Below are 15,595 nucleotides of genomic sequence, written 5' to 3'. Positions count from 1 at the left end.
GTGCCATTTTTATAGAAAAAGGGGCCACAATGGTCAATCTAAATGTTTTTGGGCCAAATAAACAATTATAAATGTTCGGGTTAAAAATAGCAAGTTATAACGCATGACTTTAAAAATATATACATATATATAACGAAAAGCTTCGTTATAAATCAAACGTTAAGGTATTTTTTTTACATTGCAAATAAACATTTAGCATACAACAAATACCAACAGTACGAACTTAAACTCGATAAAACATAAGCAATTCAATGGTTGGGCCCAAATACCTTTTATCCGTAAAGGCCCAATATCATGATTATTGGGCCCAATATAATTACACATGTTTATTGGGCCTCAGGTGACCCAATTACATGCTTAATAGACCCTCAATGGCTTTTACATGCTATTGGGCCGTAGTGGCCCATTTGCATTGCTAGTAAGGTCCAAATCAATCATAATGTGTGATGAGCTAACGTGTCCGTCGCATACTCGACAACCTATAATAACATACGTGATTAGTGGGCCCCCGTAGTCCTCTTCTCTTCGTCTATTAGGCTTACCTTTTTATTCAAGTAAACATAAATCAGGTTGTTAAACAAGGTTATTCAATTTCATTGGATTTAGTGAGTAATAACGGGCGATACCAATAGGTTTCGGTCGTAGTCTGTAGTTATAATCAAAGTCTCCTGGAGGGAGAGTGAGAGTTTGTGTATAGATCTATACGGGGGTGACTCCCCCACACCTAAGCTGTTCGCTACAGTTAGACTCGGCCAGTCTAGGGTGACAAAATCTTAAATTCAATACCGGCTTTCACTAGAATGCCAATACAGACGAAATAGTCATTATTATGCATGGTTATAACGACTCACATAGAGATCCAATACCATCTAAGTAATCATGAGAAATCATATTTATTCGTTGTGACGATACAATAATACAAAACGATCATACTATTTATATCGGAAAACATCGGGTTTTCCGGGGGAACAACATTATTCACTTTTACCTTCGATAACTATAATGCAAGAATTCATTATGAGAAACATACTACTTTTACACGTTTTGAAATCATTCATGCATATACTTATGGATCATCACACCTATTTCGTAAACAATTGTCGTTTCAGAAAATATCGGATTTTCTGAGTTTTACAAACTACACAAAACATTTTCATATCAAACCTGCTTATGAACTCACCAACATTATATATGTTGACCGTTTTCAAAATAACTTATTTTCTCAGGTAACCGTTAGAATGAAGAATTATCAAGCATGTGTCTGAATGTCCTTTATGTGATGTCATTTGATAAACAAATTATTTTTGGGATTATGTAATGTAAACAATGTACTGGATGTGAACAATGACGGTTGTAATGTATTAATGCATGGTGATGTTTATGTTATGTTTCATGTATATTCATTGTGATGATATTTCAACTTAAGTCACACGAGCCCTCAGACGTTTCCGCCGTCTGGTTCAGGGGTGTGAGAGGTTGGTATCAGAGCCAGGTTTATAGTGAACTGACATATCTAACCACACATTGATATGTAACTATAGACCCAAAGAGGGACTAAATAACTCTGAACAAAACAAATAAAATATACTCATAAACACACTTACCTGTGCGACTTAGAAAAAATGAACATAATAACAAATCAAAGAAGATGATTGGGAAAAACCTGACGTCTCGGTTAAGCCAGGACTGTTTACAGTGGTATTAGGGATGAATGTAGTCTGATCAACTACATTTCTTCGGAATACAACTATCACATGCCCTGGAGCGATCGCGATGGTCAATAAACCTAAGGCATACCCTTTTGTTAACCAAGAGGAGAACATCAAACCAATTTCAATAAAAATATCTTAGGATTAAAAATTGTTTAATTATATACCCTCTTGCAGACAGTATGGCTGGTTTCCATCATCCTGGAGATCCGTATTTCCCTAATCAGGGGAATAACGGATGGCTTGAGGAGGAACCTGAGGAGGAACCTGAAGAGGAGCCTGAGGAGGAACCTGATGAGGAGCCTGAGGAGGAACCCGAGGAGGAACAAGAGGTCGGGATCGAAGACGGGCCTGCAGAGTCTGTGGCTGACTCTGGAGGGGAAGAATCTAGCGACAGTAGTGACGATGACTCGGACGCAGAGTCTATAGTCATCAACCCACCATTTCCAGTTAGGGTGCCAGCACATCGGATGGGCCCTAATGGCCCTACACCCCCATGGGGAGTTGACATTTGGAGATGGATTAGGCAGCAAGGTCAGCGACCCCCGTACGGCATGGCGAGGGAATTCTATGATCTGAGGGATGGAGGGCCGGCTGACCGAGCACTTCCTGTTATGGTGAGGAGGTTGCGGAACACCGGCGACCTAGCCCAGGACACAGCCAAGCAGCTGAACCAGATGCGAGCCGCAGTGGCAAGAGCAGAACGAGAAGCTCAGGAAGTAATCCATAACTTTCATGTACGTCAAGCAATTTGGGAGGATCGACTACGAGCCACAGAACAACAAGTGGCGCGTCTTCAGGGCGCATCCACATCATCAGCCCCACCACCCGACACATCTCGGAGCACTCCGGATTAGTAGACCCCCCTACTAGTGTTATGTTCTCTTATGCTTACCATGTTATTTACTACCGACTCCATGTTTAAGTGATTACACTACTCATAGAGTCGTTATGTTTCCGAACTTTGTACCTTTATGTATGCTCTTTAGAGCAAATTTTCATGTATCAAAGTGCGGATATTATCAGTGGAAGATATTATGTGTTTATTTGTGATGTTGTGATCTACTATGAGTTTTATACTCTTATTGTTTGGTGTAAATATATGGAATCACTTAAATGCAAAATCGACTCACGAAATTCCCAACTTAATACAATACGTACTCAACATCTTTCTGTTCCATAACAGCAAGATGCCGCAAAGACCAAACCGTGGAAACAATCAACCACCGACACCACTGAAAATCAACTCAGTTGCGTTTCAAGCAGCTGTATCTGCTGCAATCACAGTAGCACTGGCGTAGATCCACAATGGGAACAATGGTGGAGGAAACGGGTAGGGGGCCGGAAGTTCAAACACCGGGATGAACCAAGGACCTATCAAGGCATGCTCTTACAAAGATTTCACCAACGCTAAGCCACCAACCTTTAATGACACAGGGGGAGTGATAACCCTGATAAGATGGATTGAAAAGGTGGAATCGGTGTTTGAGATATGCGGGTGCCCGGATGAAGTCAAGGTGAAGTTTGCAGCATGTACATTTATTGATCAAGCTCTCACCTGGTGGAATGGACATGTGGAGGCTATGACTCTCCCGGTGGCTAATGCCATGCCATGGACGGAATTGAAGGAAATGCTAATGGCTGAATACTGCTCGCGTGGCGAAGTTCAGAAAATGGAGCAAGAGTTATGGAATCTCACTGTCCGAAACTCCGACATCGATGCCTACATATCGAGGTTTAGCGAACTGTCCCTGGTGTGCCCTGGCATGATTACTTCGGAAGGGAAGAAAATCGAACAATTCATCTGGGGATTAACTCCCCCAATTCAAGGAAACGTGATAGCCGCAAATCCTGAAACCTTTGACAGTGCCAAGAGGTTGGCTAAGAAGCTATACGACCACAACAACAAGAAGGTCGAGAAGGTAGGGGAAACTGAAAGCAAGAAGGAGAGTGACAACAAGAAAGGAAAGAATAACAAGAGGAAGGGACGACAAGGCTCAGAGTCGTCAAAGAAACAACAAACATTGACAGTTCATGCTGCAACCACCCAGGTTCCCTCCACACCCCATGCTCCAGCCTCATCCACCCCAAGTGCCCCTAAGCAGTATTCCGGGAATCTCCCAAAGTGCAACAAGTGCAATCTCCATCACAATGGTGAATGCAGGGAGATGCATTGTAGTAGTTGCAACTGAAAGGGTCACACGGCAAAATACTGTAGGACCTATCCTCCCCAGAACCAGCAACAAGGAAACAACAACAACAACCGCAACAACAACAACAACACCAACACCAACAACAACAACGACAACAACGATGGGGCTAGCCACACCTGTTATGGATGTGGAAGGACCGGACATTTCTGTCGAAACTGCCCTAATATCAACAACCAAGGAAATGGAGGAGCAGGGAGAGTGCTGACAATGGGTCAAGGAGAAGCGGTTCAGGATCCCGCTGTTATCACTGGTACGTTTCTCCTTAACCACACATATGCATGCATCCTGTTTGATACCGGGGCAGAGCGAAGTTTTGTGAGTAATAAATTCAAACATTTGCTAAAACAACAACCCTAGAAGCTTAATGAAACCTTTACGGTGGAAATGGCTAATGGGAAAACAGAATCAACTGGGGAAATCTACGTAGGATGTACCCTAACCTTAAATCACCACGCCTTTCAAATAAACTTGATGCCTGTACCTATTAGGAGTTTTGATGTGATTATCGACATGGATTGGTTGAGCCCCCATCATGCCGAAATTATGTGTCGCGAGAAGGCCGTTCGCCTTCATATCCCTAACCACGAAACCCTAATTATATACGGAGACAAACCCAGTACGAACCTTCGTCTCATCTCGTGCATAAAGGCACAGAAGTATCTACAAAAGAAGGACTTGGCGTTTCTGGCTTACATAGAGGATAAGTCCAAGGAAGAGGTCAATATTCGAGACATCCCAGTGGCTTGCGATTCCCCGGATGTCTTTCCTGAAGATCTTCCGGGGATACCCCCAGAAAGACAAGTCGAGTTCCGAATTGACCTTGTGCCAGGAGCTACACCCATTGCCAAATCACCCTATAGATTGGCTCCTGCGGAGATGCAAGAACTGTCAAGCCAACTTAGCGAACTCTTGAGCAAAGGATTCATCCGACCTAGCTTCTCACCCTGGGGAGCTCCGGTCCTTTTTGTTAAGAAGAAGGACGGATCCCTTAGGATGTGTATCGATTATAGAGAACGGAATAAGCTCACTATCAAAAATCGCTACCCACTTCCACGAATCGACGATCTATTCGACCAGCTTCAAGGAGAAAATTACTTCTCTAAGATAGAGCTGCGATCCGGATTCCACCAACTCAAGGTCCGGGAAGAGGATATCCCCAAAACCGCTTTCCGAACCCGCTATGGACATTATGAATTTGTTGTAATGCCCTTCGGTCTAACGAATGCTCCTGCCGCATTCATGGACCTGATGAATCGAGTCTGCAGACAATTACTCGACAACTTTTTCATCGTTTTCATCGACGATATCCTGGTCTATTCTCGAAGCGAAGAGGAGCATAGTCGACATCTCCGGCAAATCTTAGAAACCCTACGGATCGAAAAGTTATACGTAAAACTCTCTAAGTGTGAGTTCTGGTTCCGTAGCGTAAACTTTTTAGGTCATGTTGTCAGTCAAGAAGGGATACATGTGGACCCTTCTAAGATCAAAGCCATTGAAGGATGGGCAGTCCCAACGACACCCACAGAAATTCGTCAATTTCTGGGTCTCGCAGGCTATTACAGAAGATTCATTCAGAACTTCTCCAGAACAGCCAAGCCACTTACCCTGCTTACATAGAAGGGCGTACCATTTCAATGGACAGAAAAGCAGGAGGTTGCCTTCCGAACTCTGAAACAAGCTCTCTATAGTGCACCAGTACTATCTTTACCAGATTGAACTGAGGACTTCGTAGTTTACTGCAATGCTTCGAATTAGGGTTTCGGCTGTGTACTCATGCAGCGTGGGAAGGTGATAGCTTATGCATCCCGACAATTAAAGACACATGAGGTGAATTATACCACCCATGATCTCGAATTGGGAGCCGTGGTCTTTGCTTTGAAGATTTGGAGGCACTACCTTTATGGTACGAAGTGCACCATTTTCACTGACCACAAGAGTCTCCAACACATTTTAAATCAAAAGGAGTTAAACATGAGGCAGCGAAGATGGGTTGAGCTGCTAAACGATTATGAGTGCGAAATCAAGTACCACCCAGGCAAGGCTAACGTGGTAGCTGATGCCTTGAGTCGGAAAGAATACTCAAATCGTCGTGTGAAAACTCTTTCAATAACCATTCAATCCCATCTGTCCTCGCAAATCAAAGCAGCCCAGTTCGGTGCCATGAAGACAGAAAACAGAACAAGCGAAGCGTTACGTGGAATGGAAAAGAACTTCGAAGTCAAGGAGGATGGAACATATTATTTCATGAACCGAATTTGGGTCCCTAAACTTGGGGGATTCAGAGAAGTAGTCATAACAGAGACTCATAAGACACAATACTCCATCCATCCGGGTTCAGATAAGATGTACCTGGATATTAAGCAATATTATTGGTGGCCTAACATGAAGGCAGAGATTGCCACTTACGTTAGCAAGTGCCTCACTTGTGCTAAAGTGAAGGTGGAGTATCAAAAGCCCGCGGTACTATTACAACAGCCGGTAATACCCGAGTGGAAATGGGAAGAGATTACCATGGACTTTGTGACCAAATTACCCAGGACAATTGATGGAATGGATGCCATATGGGTAATAGTTGATAGGTTGACAAAATCCGCCAATTTCCTGCCAATAAAGGAGACATACAAGATGGAGCGACTGACAAGAATCTACATCAAGGAAATTGTGAGACTCCATGGAGTGCCAATATCTATCATCTCAGATCGGGATATTAGGTTCACTTCACACATTTGGCAATCACTTCAAAAGGCTATGGGAACACAACTCGACATGAGCACTGCTTACCACCCACAGACGGATGGTCAAAGTGAGCGAACCATTCAAACGCTTGAGGATATGCTTCGAGCATGTGTGATAGAGTTTGGAAGGTCGTGGGATACCCACTTGCCTTTAATTGAGTTTTCGTACAATAGCAGTTATCATACAAGCATCAAAGTTGCTCATTTCGAAGCATTATATGGTCGTAAATGTAGATCACCGTTGTGTTGGGCTGAGGTAGGCGACACTCAGCTGGAAAGAGGACAGACACCAAACAATGCATTAACAGGACCGGAAATCATACGCGAAACGACAGAGAAGATAGTTCAAATCAGAGCTCGACTTCAAGCATCACGAGACCGACAGAAGAGCTACGCTGATAAACGGCGAAAGCCCTTGGAGTTTCAAGTTGGGGATCGGGTGTTGCTAAAGGTATCTCCCTGGAAAGGGGTGATTCGTTTCGGGAAACGGGGAAAACTAAACCCACGGTACATTGGACCATTCGAGATTCTTGCCCAAATCGGTCCAGTGGCTTATAGACTGCAGCTACCTGCCGAGCTCAGCAGTGTACACCCCGTGTTCCATGTTTCCAATTTGAAGAAGTGCTTATCCGACGAAACTCTCGTCATCCCATTGGAAGAAATCGAAATCAACGAGAATCTCCTGTTCATCGAGGAACCAGTTGAAATCATGGACATGGAAGTGAAGCGTACTAAGCAAAGTCGCATTTCGATTGTGAAAGTTCGGTGGAACGCAAAACGTGGACCGGAATTCACATGGGAACGCGAAGACCAGATGAAGCAAAAGTAACCTCACCTATTCTCGCATTCTCAAATCTAGATTCAAAAAGAATTTCGGGACGAAATTCCCTATAACGGGGGGATGATGTCACAACTAGGAATTCTAAGGTTTTTGTAAACATTAATAAGAGTAACATTTGTGGCTAAAACTTGAAGGTATGCATGATGTTTATTCAATGACAACAAAATTCCATCAAACACTCTATACAACACTTCAAATGGTCAACAAAAGATTGGAAACCCTAAAAATCCCGGTTTAAGTCCATTATGGACTAGGATTTTCTTATTGGGCCTAATGAACCAATAAGCTTCCAATTTGACTATTTTGGGCTTAGGACCCTTAAATGGGCCCTAATTGGACCCACTTCCATGAAACTTAACATTTTGGGCCATAATGGATCCAAAATAAATTGGTTTACCTTAATGGGCCTTATTGGGCCATAAAAAACCTAATAAACTTCAATGGGCCGTGAAACCCATTCTTTCATTCTAATTGGGCCGTAAACCCTCCTAAGGGCCCAATGGGCCGAAAACCATCAAATTGGGCCTCATATTATGGGACTCAAGCACTAAAGGCCCAAGCCATTTCTTTCCCTTCTCTCTCTCGACCCAAGTGGAAAAAAAAAGATGTAAATGGGGGAGGGTTGACTTTGGGAGTTGCCACCTCTTTATTGCACACCATGTATCCATGTATGGACCAACATGCATCCATAATGGTCACCTCACTCTATCTCTCTCTTATCCTTCTTCTACTCTCGGCCGAGAACACCAACACACACACACACACACACACACTTAATTCACTTCCAAATCCTCTCAAGAACACCTTCATTCTTCCTTCCTAATTTTCGATATTTAGGGCATTTCAAGAAGGTTTTCATCCAAAAATCACTCCAAGATACATACTTGTGGTAAGATCTTGTCAACATACTTTCTTTCTACAACTTAATCATTCTTCTTACCACCTTAAATTCTTGATCATACTCCCTAGAGCTCTTCAAATTCGAAGGTCTCTTCAAGAAGATTGTTAGGGCCGAGAATCTCATCAATCTTTTCCATTTCTTCTTCAAAACCGTGAGCAACAAAGCACAGTGAGTTCATACCCCCTTGTTTTTGGTTTTTACTTGTTTTTAGGGGAGAATACAAGTATTATGTGATGATCTATATGTGTTTGCATGTTATGTGTGATTTCTTTAGTTTTTGGTTGTGATAATGTGTAATACTTGTGATATTTTGAGATCTATAGCAAAAAGGGTGAAAGAATCATAAACAAAAACATAATAAACAACATACATCATAGATCTAAGGGTCCTTAAGTTTAAAAAGTGAAAAACAAAGCCAAAGAACTTTACAAGTGTCATTTTTGCAAAAATTACAAAGATTGGGTGTAAATGGATAATTATCGGTTTTATGAGGGTTATAAGGTATATATTTGTATAAAAGCTGATTTTTATGAAAATAATACTTTTCAAAGGGTCAAAAACATAAATTTTAGCTTATTGGGCTTTAAATTGGGCCTCACGAGTTTTGGGCCCAAGGTTGCAAAAAAATGAAGTTTTGAGGGGCTGAAATGTAAAACTTAACAAACTATGACTCTAAAACGTAAATCAACTATTTTAGGGGTTGAAAATGATTTTATTACCAAATTGGACTAAAAATGCAAAGTTTTTGATTTTGGGGTCAAAATTGTAAAACTTACAGAAATTGGGTCAAAAATGTAATGTAAACTTTTTACAAATAAAGGCTGGAAATGAAAAATGCAATAGTTTTGGACCGAAATTACTATTCAAACAAAGTTTGGGTGGAAAATGTCAAGAAAAATGGTTTAAGGACCAAAAATGTCAATTTTCATAAAAAGGGACTAAAAGTGCCATTTTTATAGAAAAAGGGGCCACAATGGTCAATCTAAATGTTTTTGGGCCAAATAAACAATTATAAATGTTCGGGTTAAAAATAGCAAGTTATAACGAATGACTTTAAAAATATATACATATATATAACGAAAAGCTTCGTTATAAATCAAACGTTAAGGTATTTTTTTTACATTGCAAATAAACATTTAGCATACAACAAATACCAACAGTACGAACTTAAACTCGATAAAACATAAGCAATTCAATGGTTGGGCCCAAATACCTTTTATCCGTGCTATTGGGCCTTTGTGGCCCAATATCATGATTATTGGGCCCAATATAATTACACATGTTTATTGGGCCTCAGGTGACCCAATTACATGCTTAATAGACCCTCAATGGCTTTTACATGCTATTGGGTCGTAGTGGCCCATTTGCATTGCTAGTAAGGTCCAAATCAATCATAATGTGTGATGAGCTAACGTGTCCGTCGCATACTCGACAACCTATAATAACATACGTGATTAGTGGTCCCTCGTAGTCCTCTTCTCTTCGTCTGTTAGGCTTACCTTTTTATTCAAGTAAACATAAATCAGGTTGTTAAACAAGGTTATTCAATTTCATTGGATTTAGTGAGTAATAACGGGCGATACCAATAGGTTTCGGTCGTAGTCTGTAGTTATAATCAAAGTCTCCTGGAGGGAGAGCGAGAGTTTGTGTATAGATCTATATGGGGGTGACTCCCCCACACCTAAGCTGTTCGCTACAGTTAGACTCGGACAGTCTAGGGTGACAAAATCTTAAATTCAATACCGGCTTTCACTAGAATGCCAATACAGACGAAATAGTCATTATTATGCATGGTTATAACGACTCACATAGAGATCCAATACCATCTAAGTAATCATGAGAAATCATATTTATTCGTTGTGATGATACAATAATACAAAACGATCATACTATTTATATCGGAAAACATCGGGTTTTCCGGGGGAACAACATTATTCACTTTTACCTTCGATAACTATAATACAAGAATTCATTATGAGAAACATACTACTTTTACACGTTTTGAAATCATTCACGCATATACTTATGGATCATCACACCTATTTCGTAAACAATTGTCGTTTAAGAAAATATCGGATTTTCTGAGTTTTACAAACTACACAAAACATTTTCATATCAAACCTGCTTATGAACTCACCAACATTATATATGTTGACCGTTTTCAAAATAACTTGTGTTCTCAGGTAACCGTTAGAATGAAGAATTATCAAGCATGTGTCTGAATGTCCTTTATGTGATGTCATTTGATAAACAAATTATTTTTGGGATTATGTAATGTAAACAATGTACTGGATGTGAACAATGACGGTTGTAATGTATTAATGCATGGTGATGTTTATGTTATGTTTCATGTATATTCATTGTGATGATATTTCAATTTAAGTCACACGAGCCCTCAGACATTTCCGTCGTCTGGTTCGGGGGTGTGACAGTGGTCACCTGCATGGCGAAGGCGTGTGTAATTTGTCATTTAATATTAAAAGTATTTGTTTCATATTCAAGTTCAAATATCTAAATAAAACAATTTGTTTCAAAACATTAATCAAAGTATAAACATAAAAGTTATTAAGTACGAAAATCTACAATTGATGCGAGTCAATCAAGTTGTTCCCTTCTCATTGCTACCAAAACAACCTGAAACAATTTAAACTTAAAACTTTAAGCATAAAGCTTAGTGAGTTCCACAAGATACCACATACAACACATAATATCCTACATAATAGTAACGACCTAGTTCAGCCAACGGGTCTGTTTCAACCCTTGTGAATGTTATGATCCACCCATAGTCTTACAATCACTTTTGTTGCTACAGTCCCCCTGCAATCTTTCCTGCTATGGTCCCTCCATAGTTCTTTCATACAATTTGCTACGATCCACCCATAGACTTTCATGCAAAAGTCACAAAGACATTCTAACATACCATGACACTTAGTGTCCTACATAGTATATTGAGAAAACTCACCTCGCGGATAAATCAAATAATCACAATAGCTTGTAAATAATGTAAAGTCTGGTCTCACAAACCACTTGTAACTCCCACGTTTTCATACCAAGTACACCCCAAAATTTCATTTATCATTTAAAAATTTAAAACAATTTAGTATACATTAGTAGTCTGGAATACAAGTAGTTATCGCAATGATTGTATTGGCCTCAACTATAGGATCGATTCAGGCGTCACAAATAACTAAACCTACAAAAAAAATCATTATAACAACATAAGTTATGCGACTTAATGAATAACAACTACAATAATATAATCATATAATCACATATATTGTAATCAAGTAATCATCACTAATGTGAAACAATTAAATTACGACAATTAATGGTATTCACATATTCTCTTATCAACTCCAATAATAATATGTTTCTTTATAATGGTTTATTACTCATCAATGATCTTTCTCTCTCTTTTTCTCTCTGTCTGATCTATCTCATTAATAATCTTTCTTTCTCTCTCTCTCTTTCTATATATATATATATATATATATATATATATATATATATACACACACACAGAAACAGGATCGGGTGATGACTCATTTTAAAGTGAGGACTCGTGATGACACCTTAAAAAAACTGAAAAAAAAAATCTAAAAAAATACAAATCATAAAATCGAGCATAGATCTATGTCCAGGAGAAAAAATTTGGATCATTAAAATTGAATCATGAATCATAATGATGCAAAATAAAAAATTAAAATTGAATAATGGATCAATTTTAATGATGCAAAAAAAAAATTTCCAATTTTTTTTTTCTCCCGGACATAGATCTATGCTCGATTTTATGATTTGTATTTTTTTAGATTTTTTTTAAAATTTTTTTAAGGTATCCTCATGAGTCCTCACTTTAAAATGAGTCCTCACAGAAACCGGACTTTATATATATATATATATATATATATATATATATATATATATATATATAGAGAGAGAGAGAGAGAGAGAGATTGAGAGAGAGAGAGAGAGGATAAGAGAAGTTATATGTTATGAAGTTATGATTATTATATACCCCTAAAAGCTACCGTAGATAAGATAGACTATGGCCGTTAGCATTAAGTGAATAACATAATTTTATCTTGTATAATTATTTATGAATGTATTGAAAACCATATCAACAAAATAAGAAAGGAGAAGACTTCCGTGTGCAAATAAGAAAGAGAGGAAAAATTACTGTTCCTCAAGTTTTTAGCAATTAATAGTATATATAATAAGGTTCAATGTTACTATAAATTAAATAATAATAAATACTTATAATAAAATCAGAAAAAATATTGGTTAATTCTTAAAACAAAATACATATCAATAATGCTCAAAGTTATTATATTTTGAAGTTGTTGATGAAACCTTCTAAATAATTTAAGATGCTAAAATAATAAACATGCTTTGTTATATATATATATATATATATATATATATATATATATATATATATATATATATATATATATATATATATATATATATATATATATATATACTAGACGTGCGCCCGCGCAAAGCAGCGACGATAAATAAATCTTTTGACAAATCTTACGGAGAAATAATTATTAGAATTTATTATTTGTTATTCGGTAATAAAATAATTAACATTTTAACTAAAATATTTATATTTATAACTTATATTTATAGTCTGTTATACTATTGATGTAAATTAATTAATATTGGTATCTAGGTTAAAAACGTAAATTAATTTATATAAATGATTTTAATATTTTAAAATTTTCACTTTTTTTCAAAATTAAATTTGTTAATAAGTTTCCTTAATTCAAGTCTTCAAACTTTTGGCTAAGTATTAATGATTTATTTATGCATAATTGATTAGTACAAAAAACTTTGTAAGTTATACCTCTTAATTTTTCAAGATATGACTAATATGCTTTATAAGATAGTATATATATATATATATATATATATATATATATATATATATATATATATAGGGAAAAGTGAGTATACCCTTAAGGGTAGATAAGCTTAGGTACCCAAACACGTCATAATACGCCATTTTATTTGATATATTCATTATAATGTTCTTAAACTTAACTTTAACTTGATTTACTTTCAAGATATTCGAAATTTCATCATTATCTTTCTCTTATATCACATCTTTTTGCCGAACACCTATTAGCTTATATATATTGTAGATGAAAATGAAAATTATGTAAGAGGAAGATAAATGTGCAATTTACAAAAATCTTGGAAGTAAATCAAGTTAGAAGTTAAATTATAAGAACATTGGACAATTAGAATGTATTATATGATACAAAACGACGTAGTATGGTGAGTTTGGATACCTAAGCTTATATACCCTTAATTGTATATTCACTTTTCCCATATATATATATATATATATATATATATATATATATATATATATATATATATATATATATATATATATATATATATATTATTTTTCGTACAGCTCTACTACTACTATTTTTATTCTATAGTGTATTTAATTGTACAATGGTTTAATAAAACATTTATTTTAAACTTTTAAAAAAAAATCCCGTTTAATCACTATTGATTTTTTTTATCTATTGAAAACCGATGTAACACCCAATTATAGCAAAGTTTGATTTTTTGAATAACAACTAGGTATTTCGTTTCAAATACAACTCTTTCCTTAAACATTCAATTATATACAAGAAATCAAAAGGGGTGATTAAAGACATGTGTCAAAATCAAAAGGGGTGATTAAAAGAGAGAATTAGTGGATTTCAAATGTCATCATTTCATATAAGTAGGAGGATGCTTAGGAACAAAATGTAGGAGGATATTTAATTTTTCATAATCTTTTTCTAAGAAACGCCTTTTTATTTTGTTTGTTTCTTATAAAATGTCAACTTCTGTTTTAGGAGCCATACATCAAATCACACGACTCATAAGATACCAAATGCATGTTGGTCTGTAACAACAACTATCGGTTTCAATAGGGAAACAATACAAATACCAATTTAATGCACTTTAATTTAGAATCTTCCAACTACATTCCCTTTGCCCATAGCCGTTGAGAGTTAATTACCTCCTAACTTCCGCCATTAAATACACACACCCACCCCTAAACTCTCTCCATACTCCATACTCGATCATCTTACATGTCCATTTACAGATCATGGCACCTACCGGAGAAGTCGAAATGTGAGTTGTCGGTTTTGGTGAGTATCGCTAAATTAATGGTAGAGTTATTTTATATATTTTTTCCTTTATAAAATTATGGACGTTTAGTAAATTGCACAAACCGCCCGCATAAAACCACACTGCATATCGTGGTTTATAACTCTTGCAGTACGGTTTGATGTTTGAGGTTTCCTAAAATCCCAAACCGCATATGCGGTGCTGTTTGCAGTTTTGGCTTTAAACCGCATCCAACCGCACCCTGAACACCCCTAGTTAACACTAAGTAGAGTGTAATTATTATATTGGAACTTTGCTAAAAATGGAAATGTTGACGTTATTTTGAGATGTCCCAAAAGAAAATTGTTACATATTGATTTGGGTTGGGATGGAGGGATTACTAAGTTTTAGAGTTTACAAAAATATGTAGCTCTGATCTTTACTATTGCTCTAGCAAGCAAATTTCTCAAAACATAACAATATTTCATTTTCATATTTTGGCTAATGCATCCTTTTCTAACTTTTTGTACATGATCCAATATTCTGTGAATGAAGATTCCCTTTTTCTTTGTGCATTTAGTATGAGTCTTCTCTTTGTTAAAAGGAAGCCCCATCATTGTCTTATTAGTTTTAATAAAAACTATTATTTTTCCCTTTTTAGGAAAATCCAATCTCTAAAAGCACGTTCAAAACAAAAGAGTAAATTACACCAATGATCATGTGGTTTAGCATAATTTGTGCGTTTGGTCCCTAACTTATTTTTTCAACTCAGATCATCCCTATACTTTGGTTTTTTTACACACTTGGTCCCTATTAGGCTTAAAAGGACTATATTTCCCTTCTCTATTTTCTTTTTTAATTTTAGTATTATTTTTTTTGTCATTAATCAACTAAAATAAATATTTGATAAAATTATTGTCCCTCTTAATCCCTTCCCCCTCTGCCACTTTCCTCATCTTTTTTCTCTTGCATGAGTAAATTATAATTGTCCTTCCTTCTGCTATCAAAGAGAACCCCGATGATTGATAACAAAAAATCACATAATCAATTAACCAGGAAAACATCCATTG

This window comes from Lactuca virosa, chromosome 4 (genome assembly GCF_052849685.1).
Source record: "Lactuca virosa cultivar CGN04683 chromosome 4, Lactuca_virosa_CGN04683_v6, whole genome shotgun sequence".
Taxonomy (NCBI): Eukaryota; Viridiplantae; Streptophyta; class Magnoliopsida; order Asterales; family Asteraceae; genus Lactuca; species Lactuca virosa.
Note: the sequence above shows the minus strand (reverse complement) of the source record.